We start from the raw sequence: 19,336 nt of genomic DNA on the forward strand, positions 1-19,336 counted from the left end.
TGACAAAGCTTGTCAGCCTGAGTTCAATCAATCCCTGGAACTCGTGACAGAAGGAGAGAACCGAACCCTGCGAAGCGTCTTCTGGCCTCCACATGTGTGCTGTGTCCCTCCCACACAAAATAGATAATATAAAAATAAAACTTTGTTACCTTTTTTTTTAAAGATTTATTTTATTTATTATATATATAAGTACACTTTAGCTGTCTTCAGATGCACCAGAAGAGGGAATCGGATCTCCTTACAGATGGTTGTGAGCCACCATGTGGTTGCTGGGAATTGAACTCATGACCTCTGGAAGAGCAGTCGGGTGCTCTTAACTGCTGAGCCATCTCTCCAGCCCAAACTTTGTTACCTTTAATACTATTTTGTTTCAGTTAATAATTCATTTGTATGTCTTCCTCCGTTTCTCATGCTAGCCCGTGAAGCATCATGCTCCACTGTAATATCTTTTTTTTTTTTTTGGTTCTTTTTTTCGGAGCTGGGGACCGAACCCAGGGCCTTGCGCTTCCTAGGTAAGCGCTCTACCACTGAGCTAAATCCCCAGCCCCACCATTGTAATATCTTAATACAGGTGTCACTCTCTGTTGTCATTCATTCCCCTCCCCACCTAGGACTTCATAGTCAAGCATCAAAAACTCAAGCTTTCCACTGACTGACTGACTAGAGCATTCTCCTGTCCACAGAGTGCTGAGCCAAGGGTGGGGATAAACATCTATACAAGGAATCGTTTCACCATGGTGGAAAGGGTGGAGGTAGACGATGTCATGATGTCAGGGGAAGGGTGATGCCAACAGGGAGAGGTGAGCTTTGAACATTTGACGTTAGAGAGCAGCAAGGCTAGATTGCCAATCACCCACCAAAACAGCAATTCGTGGCTCTTTTACTTTCCCCTTCTCTTCGCATACCATCCCAGGAGAGGTCAGAAAGGTGGGCTGAAGGTGCAGAAGAAGAGGAGACTGTGGATGAAAACCAAGAGAAAAGCTCTTCCATGAACCTTAGGCAACAGCCGGTAGCTGTCACCAGAGTGGAAATGCTTCCATTTTAAATCAGGGTCAGCTGTTTGACAATTCACGGACAGAATGCTTTTTGCTTGGTTGGTTTTGGTTTTTGACTTCTTGAGACATGGTCTCACCATGTTGTCCTGGCTGTCCTGGAACTCACTAAGTAGACCAAGCTGGCCTCAAATGCACAGAGATCTATTTGCCTCTGCCCTTCCCCAACTCATCCCCAAGTGGGACAGGATGTTTAAATTACTGTCTTAAAGCTACTTGGGAGCATATTGAATTAGAAGGCGTGTACTTCTCATCCGTTCAATGTCATGGTTTTCTAATGTGTCTTCTACCTCTAGATCTCCGTTGCTCCTCTGCTTGCTGACTTTGGGCCTAGTCCCTCTGAACTTGAGGCCCCATGTGGGTCAGAAAGTACACTTTATGGCAGGGGTTGTGGTGACGTCTGTTGGTGGCCTTGCTGGGATGTGGAAAGACAGACAGCATTCCTTCTCTCATCATCTGTCATAGACATTGCTTCCCCCAAAATCTATGGAGTTGACTCCTTTCCTTCGATCCTGCTAATGTCTCTCTCTTGGTCCTGATTATGCAGGATCCTGTGTGTTTTTTCGTCAGCATCTTCAGTGTCTTCCAGGAATCCTCCCCCCACAACCTCATGGTCACAATATGTGGGAGCCACCATGTTGGTGTACATTCTTCTGTTTCCTAGAAATGGCACTTCTATCCCTGACTGATGCACTGTTCTCCCAACCCCAATATGGTGCTTCTGTCTCCACTAAGGCACAATGTTCTTCCAGCCCCTAGATACAGTATCTCTGTCCCCATGTCAGGACATTGTTTTTGTATCCCTTTATTACAGGGGTAAAATGTATCTGAAAAAAAGTTACCAATGACTTCCTTAGATGTTTTGGACTTAGGAGTGTGTGGTGGTTTGAATATGCTTGGCCCAGAGCGTGGTACTATTAGGAGGTGTGGACTTGTTGGAGAGAGTGTGTCACTGTGGGTGTGGGCTTTAAGACCCTTGTCCTACCTGCCTAAAAGCCAGTTTTCTCCTGTTTGCCTTCAGAGCAAGATGTTAAACTCTCAGCTTCTCCTGACCCATACCTGCCTGGATGCTGCCATGCTCCTGCCATAATGATAAGGGACTGAACCTTTGAAACCGTAAGCCAGCCCCAGTAAACTGCTGTCTCTATAAGAGTTGCCTTGTATACCCAAAAGATGCTCCAACGTATAACAAGGATAAATGCTACACTATGTTCATAGCAGCCTTATTTATAATAGCCAGAAGCTGGAATGAACCTGGGTGTCTTTCAACAGAGGAATGGATACAGAAAATGTGGTACATCTACACAATGGAGTACTACTCAGCTATCAAAAACAATGACTTCAGGAAATTCATAGGCAAATGGAATGAACTAGAAAATATCATCCTGAGTAAGGTAACCCAATCACAGAAAAACACATATAGTATGCACTCACTGATAAGGAGATATTAGCCCAAAAGCTTGGAATACCCAAGATACAATCTACAGACCACATGAAGCTCAAGAAGAAGGAAGACCAAAGTGTGGATGCTTCAGTCCTTCTTAGAAGGGGGAACAAAAATACTCACAGGAGAAAATAATGGGGACAAAGTATGGAGCAGAGACTGAAGGAATGGCCATCCAGAGACTGCCCCACCTGGGGATCCAGCCCATATACATGCAGCCACCAAACCCAGACAATATTGTGGAGGCCAAGAAGTGCATCCTGACAGGAGCCTGATATAGCTGTCTCCTGAGAGGCTCTGCCAGAGCCTGACCAAATATAGAGGTGGATGCTCACAGCCAACTATTGAACTGAGAATGGGGTCCCTGTTGGAGGAGTTAGAGAAAGATTGAAGGAGCTGAAGGGGTTTGTAACCCCATAAGAACAATGATACCAACCAACCAGAGCCCCCAGGGACTAAACCACTACCCAAAGAGTACACATGGGCAGACCCATGGCTCCAGCTGCATATGTAGCAGAGGATGGCCTTGTTGGACATCAGAGGGAGGAGAGGCTCTTGGTCCTGTCAAGGCTCGATGCCCCAGTGTAGGGGAATGTCAGGGCAGGGAGGTGGGAAGGTGTGTGTGGGTGGATGAGGGAGCTCCCTCACAGAAGCAGGGAGAGGTAGCAGATTTCTGGAGGGGAACTGGGAAAGGGGATCACATTTGAAATGTAAATAAAAAATATCCAATAAAAAGTCATTATAATAAAAAAAAAAAGAGTTGCTTTGGTCATAGTGTCTGTTCACAGCAGTAAAACCCTAAGACGGTGCCAGACTGTCTTTCCACAGGAGTGGCTGAGGTATTCATATCTTAAGCTATGAAGCTATCAGCTGCCATGGTTCCCATGTTGTGGAAGATACTTCTCATACTTGAGAGGGAGAAATGAGTGCTGGAAAGGGCTTTGGCAGCAGTCAAGCTGACCATCCCTTGTTTGTGAGATGCCCCACCCTTCTCTATGTATCTGTCACTCATGGCTGAGTTCAGACTACTGGAGGTACATTCTTGTTCCGCGCGTCTGTCCCCTCCAACCTTGACCATGAGATTCTTGGTGGTGAATATCTTCCTTCTGCCTCTGCTCTAGCACCCAGCTCTACAACAGCCCCAGACAGATGTGCAGCACAACCAGATGTTTCGCTCATGGATGATTTCTACGTATCCCCAACATGATGTCACAGGACCACTTCAAACTCACTCTCAGTTTGGCTTCGATGTTGTTCTAAAGATGCTTCGCGGTGAAAACTGTGGACCCTTTTAGCAAAGCTCTGGTGGATGCTTTACAAGAGATGTGGTAGGGTTTAGACTTGGAGATGTTATCAGGATAATTACGGTACCGCAAGTGAAGTAGCAGATTCTGCCACTGTTTACTGTCTGTTTTCTCTGATCATGAGCCTGAAGTCCTCTTGCTTAGTGCTGTCTTTCATTTAGCCCAATAGGCCCACAACTCAAGATTTGTGATCCGCAGTTAACAGCTGAGCAGGAAGTACACCCAGAGAGGTCAAGGGACTTGTGGCAGGCCACAGAGCTGCCCAGTGGCTATGTCAGAATTTGATTCCACAGTGAGTTGAATTTTCACACATCATACAGGATGATAAATACTGGTGGAATCTCAGGGTTGAGCATGAAAAACATTTTCCAGTATATTAAAAAAAAATTAGCCCAGAGAGTATCCTTTTCCTGATGCTACTTGGCTCAGAGGAATGTGCAAATTTTAAGGTGGTGTCAAAACTCAGGATTAAGAAAAATCTTTTAATCTTTTAATGAACCAAGCGCTGGCAGGACTGTGAGCTGTGAGAGAGGCAGATGCTGCCCCTAGTTCATCAGGACATATTTGTCTTCCTCCTTTGCAGGCAACTATTTGGTCCATGGTACCAAATTCTCATTAATGAGCCATCCATGTAATTGATGTGACTTCATTATAAAAAGCATTGGACATTCTGTCACCTTTCTTTGTGTGTGTGTGTGTGTGTGTGTGTGTGTGTGTGTGTGTGTGTGTGTACATGCAAACACACACACGCAGGTCAGAGATCAATTTTAGGTGTCATTTCTCAGAAGCCATCTGCCTTTTACTTGGAGAGAGGGTCTCTTCCTGGGTTCACTGATGCAGTTAGGATGGCTGGACGCTGAGCCCGGAGATCTTGTCTTGCCTTTCAGCGCTGGCCTTACAGGCATGTGCCACCACACCCAATGTCTTACGGGTACTGGAGGGTCCTCAGGTTGTGTGGCAGGCACTTTATTAACTCAGCTATGTCATTGTCCCCTCATTCCACTTGTCCCTTCTCTCTCCCGGTGGACATAGATGAGCAAACCGGCATTAGAAACCCTGGGCTTAGAATGACGAAGCAACCAAATGCCAAGGCTCAGGGTAGTGAAATCACCGGTGGAGGAAAATGGTCCACTGTTCAGATTAGGAAGCCCCTTTTAGGAGTTTGAGGAAATAGAAAACCCTTATGTTATCTGCTAAACAAATCCAGGAGAGGGGTGTATTTTCCAGCAGCGAATATTACTCTAATACAGAACTTGCTAGGGGGACAGGGTGCAGGGGGCAGGCAGCAATCAAACTGATTTTGGACTATCTTATTTTGCTTTCTGTCTCTAGGCGTGAGATACCACCAACTACATGAGTTAAACTGTGTGTTTTGCTCATAGTTCTGGCCCAAGGTCAAGTGGCTGTGTTCCGAGGTGGCCTTTACTTGGCAGAATCCTGAAGTATCCCAGGATGAGAGATCGTGAATGCAAAAGTCCAGAACGGTTGTTCCGCTGGCTCTGCTCTTGAGACAATGGGCTAACCCATGAACTCATTAATTTGCATGAGGGGATAAGCATATTCATGAGGGCAGATCCCTAATCACCTGGTCCCTCCTCCCAGTATCTCCTAAGGTGTGTGCGGGGGAGGTGAAATTTAAATAAGAATTTCGGAAGGGGCAAACCATATTCAAATCATATCATTAAGATACAGAGCTGAAAACATTCGGTGAGACTGTCACCTGTGCTAATTCAGAGGTAGACCACATGCCTCCTTGGTCTGTTGTCCCAGAGAACACATTTGGAAAGAGAGCAATTATGTGAATTAGATTTTTTTTTTTATTTCTTCGGAGGGGGACGGGTGGGACGACGTTACAATAAAAAGTTGAGCCCAAGAGATATTTATCTGATGGGTTTTGAAACAACTCCTGGGCTCCTGAGCTCGGACAGGGAAAGTGGCTACAGAAACTCAGCAGCTTTGGGGATGTAAGTGCCCTTCAGCAGCTCCTTCAGAGGTAATCATGGAAGGTGTTGGACCAGGAAGAACCCTGGTGAGCTGCAGCCAGACATGGTGGTGAGAGCGACAGGCTCTGCAGAGAGCGGTCAGCACCTACTCAGAACATCTTTATGGTGGCCTTCCCCTTCCTCCTTGTTCTACAAGATTTGGTGTGTGTGTGTGTGTGTGTGTGTGTGTGTGTGTGTGTGTGTGTGTGTGTGTGTGTGTGTGTGTGTTTCATCCTTTGCGGGGGGCTGTATGCATCTTAAGACCTAGAGCGGTGTGCAATATGTTGGATTTGTGAGACTAACATTCTACATCCACTTCCAACAACAGACCTTTTTCTGGAACACAATACACTTGTCCCTTTTCTCCATGGTATGAGAGTGTGTTCCAAAATACCCAGGAGCTTCCTGAAACCATGGCAGTACCAGACTCTACACACACTGTGGTTTTTCCTATACACACAAGCCTACATTAACATTCAATTCATAAGGTAGGTTAGTAAAAGCTTAACAGCAATAACGAGTGGAACCATAGTGATATCCTTCAGTCAAGGCTACTACAGACGTATGAATTGTTTCCTTCTGGAATGTTCCATTTTATATTCTCTTACTGATGGATGGTTGGGACTGTGGAGTGTAGAACTGAGGCTGAGGGTCTGGGGGCTGATGTGTGCACCAGGGACATCCTATTTATTATCCCTTTATTCCAGGCCTAGAAATCTGGCATGGAAATAAGCAGGTACGCAACTACACCTACATACAAATACACATACATAAAAATACACATACATACAAATACACATACACACAAATACACAAATACACATACACACAAACACACATACACACAAATATACGTACACACAAATATACATACACACAAATACACATACACACAAACATACATTCATACAAATACACATACATACAAAGAAGTCCAACATACCAATCACCATTAAATGATACAAAAACGGGAAATGACTAAAATCCTCAACTGTTGGCTGGGCAGTGGTGGTGCACGCCTGTTAATCCCAGCACTTGGGAGGCAGAGGAAGATGGATCTCTGCATTTGAGGCCAGCCTGGTCTACAGAGGGAGTTACAGGCTAGCCAGAGTCACACAGAGAAACCCTGTCTCAAAAAGCCCAAAACCAGGAACAACAACAACAAAAACAAACAAACAAAAACAACAACAAAAAAACCCCAAACAAACCAAAAGAAAGAAAGAAACAAACAAGCTATGACTGTGGTAACCAACTTAAGAGAGCCATGGTGTATTTGTAGGGTGAAACACTGTTTATTCATTAACTTTTTTTTGCAAAGGAAACCATTTTAATGACTCATGAAATGTTTCCGATGCAAAATTGTACATATATTAAGAGGCCACATATATACAAGATGTACGCACGGAAAAACACAGGAAGTAAAGATGCGGAATGCCGCTTGGGGTCGTCAGGCCTGCAGGATCACCGGGGGATTATTGTTGCAGGAGCTGATAACGCACGGGTCTTCCACAGAGAGTGTGGGCTGCTTTCTGTAAAGGATTATTACACTTGCAGTGTGTGTGTGTGTGTGTGTGTGTGTGTGTGTGTGTGTGTGTGTGTGACACATGGGAATCACAGGACAAGATCAGAAGATTCTCCTGAGTCATTAAAATTGTTTCCTTTGCACAAAGTGTCATGTGTGAACCGTGTTCTGCTCTATAGACGTACTGGGGGTTTTCTAAGCATCGTTACACTTTCCGAGTCGGTTTCCCCTTTCCCCTTGTCAGTTTCACCTTTCGCCTTGTTGCAAGGTCTCTCTTGTCTCTGCCGCTGCACCCCGTACTCCAGGGAGCTCGCCCTTGAGCTTCCAGGCGTTTCTCCACCTGCCTCCCATCTTGCCTAAGGAATGCTGGGATTGGTTGTGTATTCCCACGCGCTGACCTTTTGCTCCGTGGATTGAACTCAAGTCAGCAGGCTTATGAAGCAAGTGCTTTCCCCACTGAACCATCTTCCCAGCCCTCACGAGTCACTTTTATAATTCATGGACAACAGCCTTCTTTAAAAGAGATCCTATTGATGTGTCGGAGTCTCACACTGTCCTTTTACTCTAATGTCTGACTGAGTTAACATACTAAAGACAACATTGGCCTGAAATTCAGGAGACCTAAGTTTTGGGTGAATATGTGGCATGATCTTGGGCCACACATGGGCTTTCCTTCCTGCATTGGCCCAAAGGGGGACCACATGAGGTACGATGGGACTGGCCTTCCCAGTTCAAAGCATCTTTACACAAAGGTGCTGAATCACCTGCTAGCTAGCTTATCATTCCTTTTCATTCCTGGAGGTAAAACCAACCTTTGAGTCGTGGCGCCTGATAGACTTTGAAATTGGCCTTCATTTTAATTCTCAAGTTCTTAGCATGAGAGCAACATTCAATATGGTTCTGAAATATCTCATGCAAAAAAAGTGCCAGAGTCATAGACTGAAATATTTATTTGAATATAAATGAACTCAGATTTGCCAAAATGCGCTCCCCCTGTTGTCATGGACACAGATGCCTGCCTTTCTGATTTGCATTTCCCTTCTAATGGGTATAATGTGCTCCTCATTGGTGCTGGGATTGGATTTGAGAAATTCACCAGTCCATGAGTTCCACAAAATGTCAGCCAGTGAGAAACTTTTGTGTCTGTGACTGTTTCACGTAGCCAGTTGGAAACAGACCCCTGTGGGGTCAGGTCAGAAACCTGGGGGGCTTCTGACCCCTCCCTGACACTTCCTTCTATAACCGTAGTGGGTTACAGAGGTTCCAGGCACCTTTCCTGCCTGTCTGCTGTGGTCTCCTGTCCAGCACCGGCTTGCCCACTCCCCAGAAAGTGACCTTTGCACTGAGAGTCTGCCCTGGGCTGGGTGTTCTTGCCTCTGCTTGTTCCTTCTACTGATGCCATGTCTTAACTCTAGGCTGCTACCTGCCTCCCCCTCCCTCTCCCCTCCTCCTCCTCCTCCTCCTCCCCTCCTCCCCTCCTCATCCCCTCTTCCTCCCCTCCTCCTCCTCCCCTCCTCCTCCTCCTCCCTTCCTCCTCCTCTGCCTCCTCCTCCACCTCCCCCTCCTCCTCTTCCTCCTCCTCCTCCCCTCCTCCTCTTCCTCCTCCTCCTCCTCCTCCCCTCCTCCTCTTCCTCCTCCTCCTCCCCTCCTCCTCCTCCTCCTCCCCTCCTCCTCTTCCTCCTCCTCCTCCCCTCCTCCTTTTCCTGCAAACTCAGATCCTGAGATTCACATTCCATTAACCCCCCCCCCCCATTGGCGTCTTTATTTTCAGAAAGATCCATCCTCGGACTGCAGACAGTCATCCCCTGTGGTCCCTCTGCTTCGATGGAGACTGCCATCAACCTGGTTTCCATGAAACAGAGATGTGGCTCTCTCCAGATCGCCTCAGGCTGCTTGCCACCGTTTCGCTTTAATGCTTTGACCCCAACATTAAGATGGAGTCTAAAATCCTGCACATTGCGACTCTCAGCTCTTTTAAAAAAGAGATTTTATTTCTACTTACATGTACATGTGTGCGTCTGTTTGGGGCGTGTGTGTGTGTGTGTGTGTGAGTGTGTATGAGTGTGTGTGTTTGGGGTGTGTGTGTGTTTAGGGTGTGTGTGAGTGTGTGTGTGAGTGTGTGTGAGTGTGTGAGTGTGTGAGTGTGTGTGTGAGTGTGTATGAGTGTGTGTGTGTTTGGGGTGTGTGTGTTTAGGGTGTGTGTGAGTGTGTGTGTGTGAGTGTGAGTGTGTGTGTGCGCGCTCGTGTTTGTGGCGCGCGCACAATGCGTGTGTTTGGGGTGTGTGAGTGTGTGAGTGTGTGTGTGAGTGTGTGTGTGAGTGTGTGTGTGTGTGTGAGTATGTGTGTGTGTGTACCTATTGTCTTGGAAGGTCAGGAGAGGGAGTCAGATCCACTGGAGCTGGAGTTAAAGATGGTTGTGAGGTGCTATGTGGGTGCTGGGAACTGAACCCGGGTTCTCTGTTAGAGCAGCCAGTTGTTTAATCATGATTTTTGATTCACAGGGCTCAAGTTCTAATCCCAGCTCATCTGCTTATTGACGAGCTTCAGCCAAGTAATTATGCTTCTATTCATCTGAGAAGTTCTGAGTGTTGTGTCTGGTACATGGGGAGCACTTACCTAAGTTAGGGAGCACTTACATAAGTTAGAGATCACTTACCTAAGTTAGGGGTCACTTACATAAGTTAGGGAGCAAATCTCTGAGAGTAAGAATCTGCCTGCCTTGTCTGAGTACCCTGAAACTCAGCCTGGCACACAGTAGGTGCTTAACCAATGCTTAGTGTGTGAACTGTGATTGTTGTTAATGTTAAAAACATGTAGCAAGTGTTCAGTTGGCTTTCAGATCTTTTTAGATCTATTATGTGTATAGGCACTTTGCCTGCGTGAATGTTTGTGCCCCATGCATATGCAATGCCCTCAGAGGCCAGCAGAGGGCGGTAGATCCTTTGGAACTGGAGTTCCACACAAATGTAAGCAACCATGTGGGTGCTGGGAACCGAACTTGGGTCCTCTTCAAGAACAGCAAGTGAGTTTAACCACAGAGCTCCAGCTCTTCAGTGAGCTTTTGAACCGAGTGAACGGGGCTGTCGCTGTCTGCCAGTGTGCAGCGGCGGAATGCAAGGCGGAAATACACAGAAGAGTTGACTCCGCTGGAATCAAATACGTGGACACAAACCAAAGAGACCCGTACTTTGAACAGTTTTGAAAAGGCATCAGGGTCATCTAGGTCTGAACAACACTGGCATTTAGGAGCAGTCACACAATGGGAACGTGACACTATTCAGCTATGACACTATGTTCATTGAGCTTCCCATTGTCTCAAGTGTTTTTCTGAGTCTTTGGGACGCAGAAGAACCAGGCACCCCACCCCCCACCCCCTGCTCAGCATGTTCCCGGCTCATTGGGTCCACATCCGGAGGACGGCCCCAGTTCTGTCTCTTATTTGATGCGTCTCTTCCTCTGAATCATGGAAGGTGGTGTTCTTTGGATCAGATCTGTAATGGTCAAATTCTTCTAAGTAGACCCTTTTATTTCAGGGGGGAAAACGTCATGTAAAAGCTGAGGGTGCAGGCAGACGAAAGGGGGGCCACCAGGGGAAGGGGAAGCTGGCTCTGCTGTGCAGCCTGTCCTTGGGAGACCCAGGATTCAGACTGATTCCTTAGTCCTTAGTTTGTTCCTTCCTTCCTTCCTTCCTTCCTTCCTTCCTTCCTTCCTTCCTTCCTTCTCTTTCTTTCTTTCTTCCTTCCTTCTCTTTCTTTCTTTCTTTCTTTCTTTCTTCCTTCCTTCCTTCCTTTTCTTTCTTCCTTCCTTCCTTCCTTCCTTTTCTTTCTTTCTTTCTTTCTTTCTTTTTTCTTCCTTCCTTCCTTCCTTTCTTCCTTCTTTCCTTTTCTCCTTCGCTTTTTCCTCCTCCCATCTTTCTTTTCTTCTCCTTCCTCCTTCTTCTTCCTCCTCCTCCTTTTCTTCTTTCTCTTCCTCTTCCTCCTCCTCTTCCTCTTTCCTTCCTCCTCCTCCTCCTCCTCCTTCTCCTCCTCCTCCTCCTTCTCCTCCTCCTCCTCCTCCTTCTCCTTCTTCTTTGAGACACAGTCTCATAGGTAGCTCTGGTTGGCCTAGAACTTGGTATGTAGACCAGGCTGGCTCTGGCCCTCAGAGTTATGTCTGCCTCTGTCCCCTGAGCACTGGCATTTAAGGCGTGCAGCAGCCAGCACACCTGGCAGTGTTGGTTGCTTTTTGCACGGCTGTGACAAAAACACCTAACACAAACAACACACAGTAGAAGGCTTTATTCGAGCTCATAGTCTGATGGTACAGTCTGTGTAGCAGGAAGTCACAGAAGCAAAGGTGTGAGGCAGCCGGTCCCATGACATCCATGTCAGGAACCAGGAAGAGATGAATGCTGCTTATTGTCTCAGTTTCTCCTTTTTCTCCTCAGACCTTAACCTGTGGAGCAGGGCCACATACCTTCCGGTGAACCCCAACTAACCCGACGTGGGAAATCCCAGGTCTGCCTGGAAGCTTGTGTCCTGCGAGATTCTAGATCCTGCCAAATTGGTAGTCACCATTGCAACTAGTGAAAGAGCTGTCACCTGTCGGTGTTACTCATGGTTCAGAGCTTACCACAGCTTGCCCTGTGGCATACCACAGGGGCAGGTTAGTCCTGGGCTACCCACAGAAGTTTTCTGTTTTTATTTAAGTAAACTTTGACTTTGGACGTATGGAACGTATTTGAGGGAGCACAGTGTGTCTGTATCAGTGCTACCACATTCCCTGTTCTGACGTCTGATACAATCACACTCTTCTTCAGAGTCCCCCAACCAATACTGCTACCTTATTGTTAACTCAAGTTCAGACTTCCTTGGTTTCCCCCCAATGTCTTCTATTTTTCTCTTCAGGCCCTTAAGAGACACAGGAATTCATTCAGCAGCTGTGGCTCTAACTTAGACCCGCTTGGCTAGGACAATTCTCATCGTTCAGGCTGCCACAGCAAATGCCGTTGTTGGAATGACTTAAGGAATATTGTTTTTTAGTCTGGGAGCAGGGACACCAAGATCAAGACACGGACAGATGCAGTGTCTGAGGAGGTCGTTGCCTTGCTTGCAGATGGCTGTTGTTTCATACCCCTGTTGGTGGAGTGAACTAGTCCCACTCCCTGGAGTCCCACTCTCATAACCTAATCACTTCCAAAGCCTCTACCACATCAGGGCTAGGATTTCAGAGCAGGAACTGGGGAGACGAGAGCCTTAACGTAAGAACATCTTAGACTTGTTTTGTGTGTGATGACCTTGCAAGTTTTGGAGCGTGCTGCCCAAGCATTTTGTAGAATATCTCTCACCTCGTATCTGCCTGTTGGCTTTCCACTAACTACTCCACAGTTCCGGGATACAGGGCACAGGATAGAGCAGCGTTTTTATCCCGCCATAACAAGGCAACACTGCTGATAAGACATCACAGCACGGCAACATTACTGGCATGACATCACTGCTGATGGAGACCAGCACCTAGCCCAGAGAGTATTTCAGTCTTGCCCTTCTTTCCACACCATGCTCTTAAGGAAGTCATTATGTGTAGCCCATGCTCCTGGGTAGGGAATGGTGCTCCATCTCCTTGAGGGCTGAGAGCCTGTATGAGTAATTTGGAATTCCACAGGGAGGCTGTTTTTCTCCCCACTTAATTACCTATACACTCATTTTCAAGCCACGCCCACCTTATACGGGTATAACTCAACTCTATTAAACTTTATTAAAAATGAGTATATTTGTTTACAAGATTTATTTATTACAATATTAAAAATATTGGGCACACAATCAATCAGCCATATATTCTGATTGTTAGCTCAGTTTTGCATGTCAATCATTTCTTGGATGATCATTTGTGAAACCCTCTCCTGATGCCAGGCAGGAGGCGCACAATCCCAGCCAGCCGTGCAGTAACACCACAGGCCCACAGTTCAGGTCACTTCCAGGCCAGGGCTTTTGTCTTTGCTTTTGTTGTTGCTTTGTTTTTGAGCCAGGGTCTCTCTGTATAATCCTGGCTGACTCACTATGTTTACCAGGCTGGCCTCGAACTCACAGAGATCTGCTTGCCTCTGCCTCCCGAGTGCTGGGATTAAAGGCATGGCTGTATCTTAATCTGTTTTAATTTGGGCTGGAGAGATGGCTCAGTGGTTAGAGCACTGACTGCTCTTCCAGAGGTCCTGAGTTCAATTCCCAGCAACCACATGGTGGCTCACAACCATCTGTAATGGAATCCGATGCCCTCTCTTCTGGTGTGTCTGAAGATAGTGACAGTGTACTCATATACACAAAATAAATAAATCTTTAAAAATTTTGTTTTAATTAAAAAAAGGTTATTTTTATAATCACTTTACTGTAAGGAACTTACAAATCAGACAGCACTGCTAGATTACGGCAGCCACTCCGTGGCCAGTGGTTTGTACATATGGGTATTTCAGAAGGTGGAAGATATTCGGTGCTTTGAAGGTGTTTTTTGTTCCGTGACTTGGACCACCTGTAGGTTGGACGTGTTCCAAGCACATCGAAATCAGGCTAAGCTGTGATTAGAAATGACCGAGTTAGGATCTTGAGTGTCCCCAAAGATCCAGATGGTAAAGGCTTGATCCCCAGGATGGTGTTGTTGGGAGACTCGGGAACCTTTGGGAGGTACCGTCTGGGGGAGGAAGTGAGGTCATTGAGGACATCCCCCTCCTCGCCCCAGGGATCCCCTCACTATCTGCCACTTAATTCCTTTGCTTTCTGGCTATGAAACTAGTGAGTAGTCTCTCTCCACCATGTGCCCCAGCTCCGACTTGCTCCTCACCACAGGCCCAAAGCCACAGAGACAAACTAACCATGACCACACCATGAACCAAACCAACCACTCCTCCTTTCTCTAGTGGGCTTTAAACAGAAGCTAAGCAACCATGTGTGTGCTCAGTGATTTTGATGTAGTATTTTAGTTTATGACGAGCTTATTGGGCACAATTCCACTGTGGGTAGGGGAACATCTGGGTTGGCTTTGGCTGGACTCAGACATTTGTTTTAGACTTAGGCTCTCATTTTGTTTAAGTTATTTATATGCAAGGGGTTCGGGTTGTAGAAAGGTTTAGAAAAGAGTGGCTCTGACTTGGTGGGACCTCGATAGGGAGACAGAGCATTAAGAGGTAGGGTCAAGGCTTAGTGATAAGGGACTGTCTGTCCCTCACCTGTGCTTTGTCCTGCAGTAGGACTCCTGGGAGTGGGGTGAGGGCAGCACACTGGCCCAAACTCCTTCCACCTCATGGCCTCTAAAACTTTAGAAGAGAATTCAGTGCAGGAAGGCAGGCCAACGTGAGAACGCTTCCTGTTCCCCAGATGGTTTTTGTGGGTTCATTTTGTTTTGGCTTTTAGTTTGGTTGCTATTTATCTATTTTGGTTTTGATGTTTTGAGACAGAGTCTGGCTATCTTGCTTTGGATGGCCTGGAACTCACTATGTAGACCAGGCTGGCCTTCAACTCGTAAAGATCAGCCTGCCTGTGCCTCCCGGGGGCTGAGATTAAAGGCGTGAGTCACCATGCCCAGCTTTGAAACTTATTTATTTATTTATAAATTTATTTAGTGTTTGTGAGTGTGTATGGGGGGGCATATGTGCCACAGTGCAGGTGTAGAGGTCAGAGGGCAACTTTGAGGAATCAGTTCTCTTCTTCCATCATGTGGGGTGGGTCCTGAGGATGCAACTCAGGTCTCCAGGCTGGGTGACAAGCACCTTTATCTGCTGAGCCATCGACAGCTCGTGGCTCATGATGGCTTTTTTCTTTTCTTTTCTTTCTTTTTCTTTTTCTTTTTTCTTTTTCTGTTTTTTTTTTTTTTTTTTTTGAGGATGGGTCAGACTTTGTTTCTGGCTGGTGTGGAACCTGTATTAATTCTCCTGCCTCAGCCTTCCAAGTGCTGGGAATATAGATGTGACTACTGCACCTATCCCCCTGGATCGTTTTGATGGCAGAGCTTAAAAGGACACCTGAATTCACACTCTGTCATCTTGGTTGTGTTGAATATGAAGACTTCTGGGGTCATTGGGGAGCAAAGTACAAGGTGAGCCTGGTGGCTTACATGTGTGCATACCCCAAGGCAAGTACAGCTCGGTGGTGTGTTAGAATGTGTGCATGAGTGTGTGTGTGTGTGTGTGTGTGTGTGTGTGTGTGTAATCTATAAATTATGTGAGTATGTGTATGTATGTGAGTGGGTGCGTGTCTGTCAGAGAGAGTAATAATGTGCGAACATGGGAATCTGAGAGTGTGTGTGTGTGTGTGTGTGTGTGTGTGTGTGTATGTGAGTATGTGTGTGTGACAGAGTGTGTACATGTGTAAGTAATGTATGGACATGAGAGTCTGAGAATGTCTGTGTGTTTGTGTAAGTAATGTATGAAGACGTGAGTCTGAGTGTGTATGTACCTGTGTGTATATGAGTGTCAGAGAGATTGTGTGTGTAATGCATGAGCATGAGAGTCTGAGTGTGTGTGTGTGTGTATGTGTGTGTAAGAGAATGTGTTTGTAAGTAATATATGAACATGAGAGTCTGAGTGTGTGTGTACGTGAGTGTGTGAGTGTGTGTGAGAGAGTGTGTATAATGTATGAACATGAGAGTCTGAGTGTGTGTGTGAGCGTGTGTGTGTGTGCACACACATGATGATGGAAACCCTGTAACACATTGTCTTAGGATACTCAGCTAGGAAATTCCATGGAGTGGTCCTGACCAAAGTCCATCCATTTTCTCTGGTGAATCTCATGATTAACAGTGGATAAGTTGGGAAGATATCTACTGAGGTGGGGGTAGGGGACTTTTATAAACAAGGGCTTTCTGTGCCTGCTCTTCATCGACGAGGCCTGCATACTGGGTAGGGCTCCTTGCCTCTCATGCCTCTGGCAATGGTTTCCTCACTGGCTAGGAAGGAAGGGTGTCAGTAACAGAAACAAGCATCTGATCACACCGCCTTTTCTCAAGTCTTCCTGTCGGTGCTGTGCTAGGCACTTCTAGTCACCATCTCACTGGATCTCCACAGAACCTGAGGAGCCAGCATGGATCAAGAGAACCATCCACTCTGGCCTCAAAGATGGGGAAACAGACTCAGAGATGTGGACCATCTAGAATAACATTCAGATAGCAGAGAAGGTCTGGAATCTTTGGGATGCCATTGTAGATTTTATGTAGAGAAATGACCATTGTGGTTGTTTGAACAGGTATGGCCCTCATAGACTCATGTGTTTGAATTCCATGGGGAATTATTAAATGCTATTAGAGAGTGTGGCCTTGGAGTAGGTGTGGCCTTGTCAGAGGAGGTGTGTCACTGAGGGGGTGGATTTTGAGGTCTCCTATGCTCAAATTAGAGCCAGTGTGCAATTCCGGTGTGGAATGCCTTCGGATCAAGACGTAGAGCTCTTGGCTTCTCCAGCACCGCGTCTGCCCCGCATGCTACCATGCTTCTTGTCTTAGTGATAACGGGCTAAATCTCTGAACTATAAACCAGTGCCAGTTCAATGTTTTCTTTTACACGTGTTGCTATGGTCATAGTGTCACTGCATGGCAACGGGAATCCAAAGACACAGTTTCTTAAGGCACAGTTCAGTGGCGTGTAGTTCCTTCCAGTTTTCTTTTGTTCTGTCACCATCGCCACCAGCCTCACCAGAACTTTTTGTTTTTGTCATTTCCTATGGAAACCTTGAACCTATTAAGTAGCAGTTTCAATTACCCAGCCCTTTGAAACCACAGGGAATTTAGTGGTTACAAATGCAGGCACTGGGCAAATTCCCTGAAATTGATCTTGCTGTTATTATTATTACTGGTGTCATTGCTGTTGTTGTTGTCATCGTCGTCGTCATCATCATCATCATTTGTTGTTGTTGTTTCTCCTCCTCTTCCCCCTCCCCTCCCATGTCACTTCCCTGCGGTGCTCAGGAGAGAACCCAGGCCTCTGCACATACCAGGCAATCGCTCTACCGTCTCCCACAGCGCCATATCTCCAGAGCTCTTAGACCCCAGGTATATGACACTCTAGGAACTCTTGTCTGTGGCTGGTGCCTCTGCTTTCCTGGGTATAAAGGTAGAGTGAGAGGCTCCGCCAAGAGGAAGATATCCGTTCTCTGAGATGCTCCTCAAAGGAAATCCAGGATTGGGGAAGATAGATGGCTTTAGGATCCAAATGCCTACAGCTGAATTCAGGCTAGTTACTTGCAGTCTACCAGAGTTCAAGGGCAGTGATCTATGCCTCCTTTGTGCTTTTCATCAGAGTGAGCAAGTTAGGCAGGGAAGTGCGGAGTAACTGAGGTGGGCCAGCATCACAGTACTCAGAAGGAATGCTAATTCACACCAGCAAACAAACTATTTCTGACTGCTTGGAGGCTGCTGTTTATATACCAACAGCGGGCTCCTTGCAGAGGGCTTCTGTCTTCCTTGAAGCTGGCTCCCTGGGCCTCTCTAGCTTTTAGTGGGAGATCCTTCTGCAAAAAACAGTGTGCCTGAAGGAAAAATGAAGGCCATCCTGTAATACGACTTTTCTACCAGCCACACAGTAATACTTGTGCCCAGGAACCAGGCACAGGAATTCTTAATAAACCATTGTGCAAGGGTGAGGAAGCAGGAATCGGGGCCTACGTACCCAGGTCATGCAGGCCAAGGCTGAAGGAGGACCCTTGGCCTAGGGAGATGCCAGGATCGATAAGGCTTCTCAGGAGGAAGTGGAGTTGAATTTGAGTGATGGATCTGACTTGCATTAGGACTTACTTCTCAGCTCGCACACCCTCTCTCTCATCTGGTGTTTGTCTGGCCTCCGTTTCTTTCTCTGTTCATCCCTTCTTACGATGCTGTCAAACCAGAGGTGTAGGGTCAGCTCCTATAAGCAAGGCACCAGCCCTTAGATTCCCTGGCCAGCCCTTCGAGCTAGGGAAGAATTGGGAAGAGCCCCTCCTTGGAATTTAGAACATGGTACCGGGGTAGGCTGATAGAAAAAGCCATTTTCAAATGTGTCCAGAGGATGGATGGCAACAGTTGGGGTCTTCCTCAGTTGCTCTCTGCCGTGGTGTTTGAGAAGGGGTTTCTCTCCAGCTTGGAGCTTGTTGATTCTGCTAGAATGGCTGGCCAGAAAGTCTCTAGGATCCCTCTGTCTCCCCTCCCCACCTGGTCTGCTGCCGCACGGCTTCTGTGGGTGCGAGGGAGCAAACACAGGTCTCCAAGCTGATGCATGTAGCAAGCACTTTGTTGAGTGACAGCCATCTCCTCAGCTATTAACTGTGATGGAGACAGGATCTTACTATGTTGCTCAGGCTGGCCCTGAGCTCCTGGGTCCAAACAATGCTCCTGCCTCAGCCTTCTGAGTAGCTACACCTCAGACATGTGCCGTAGTGCCTGACTTTTAAAGAGATTACCCTAAGAAACAAGAACCTGTGGGGATGGGAACAGTGAGTGGCCTGCTAGAGTGGGCCAGACTTGCAGTGAGTAGAGCCAATCTGTGTCCCAGGGCACAGTGGGAAGCCATTTATAATCCCCAAGGGATGAGAACCAGTTGGTATTGTAACAGAGCTCAAGTGGAGAGCTCTCACTGCATGCTTAGAAGGGCCATGGAGTTAAAACTCATTTAAAATACATCTCTAGAAACCCTCCATCATCTGCAGAGACGAATGCAGTCATCTGAGGAATACAGAAAAGTCTAATTAAAGAGGAGAGGCGACGTTGATCTCCATGCTGGAAGTCTGGAGCCAAGTTTGTCGGGTTCCTGAAGGCCTTTGACATTTGTGCTCGAATGTGTTTCAGAATGGGTCCCCCTACATGACGCAACAGGAAAACCAGACAAGCAGACATCGTAGGAAGTATGAGAGACTATGTAAGGGCAGAGAATATGGAGCCTTAGGGAGAACTAGAGAGAGTAGCCCTGGGCTCAGAGGGCATAGAGAGGCCAAGCCTGATGACCTGAGTTAAGTCCCCAGGACCCACAGGTGGAGGGAGAGAGTACTGACTCCTACAACCTGTCCACCCCATCTTGGCACTGTGATACAAATGCACATTCGGAGACA

Source organism: Rattus norvegicus, chromosome 5 (genome assembly GCF_021556685.1).
Source record: "Rattus norvegicus strain SHRSP/BbbUtx chromosome 5, alternate assembly SHRSP_T2T, whole genome shotgun sequence".
In the NCBI taxonomy this organism is placed as follows: Eukaryota; Metazoa; Chordata; class Mammalia; order Rodentia; family Muridae; genus Rattus; species Rattus norvegicus.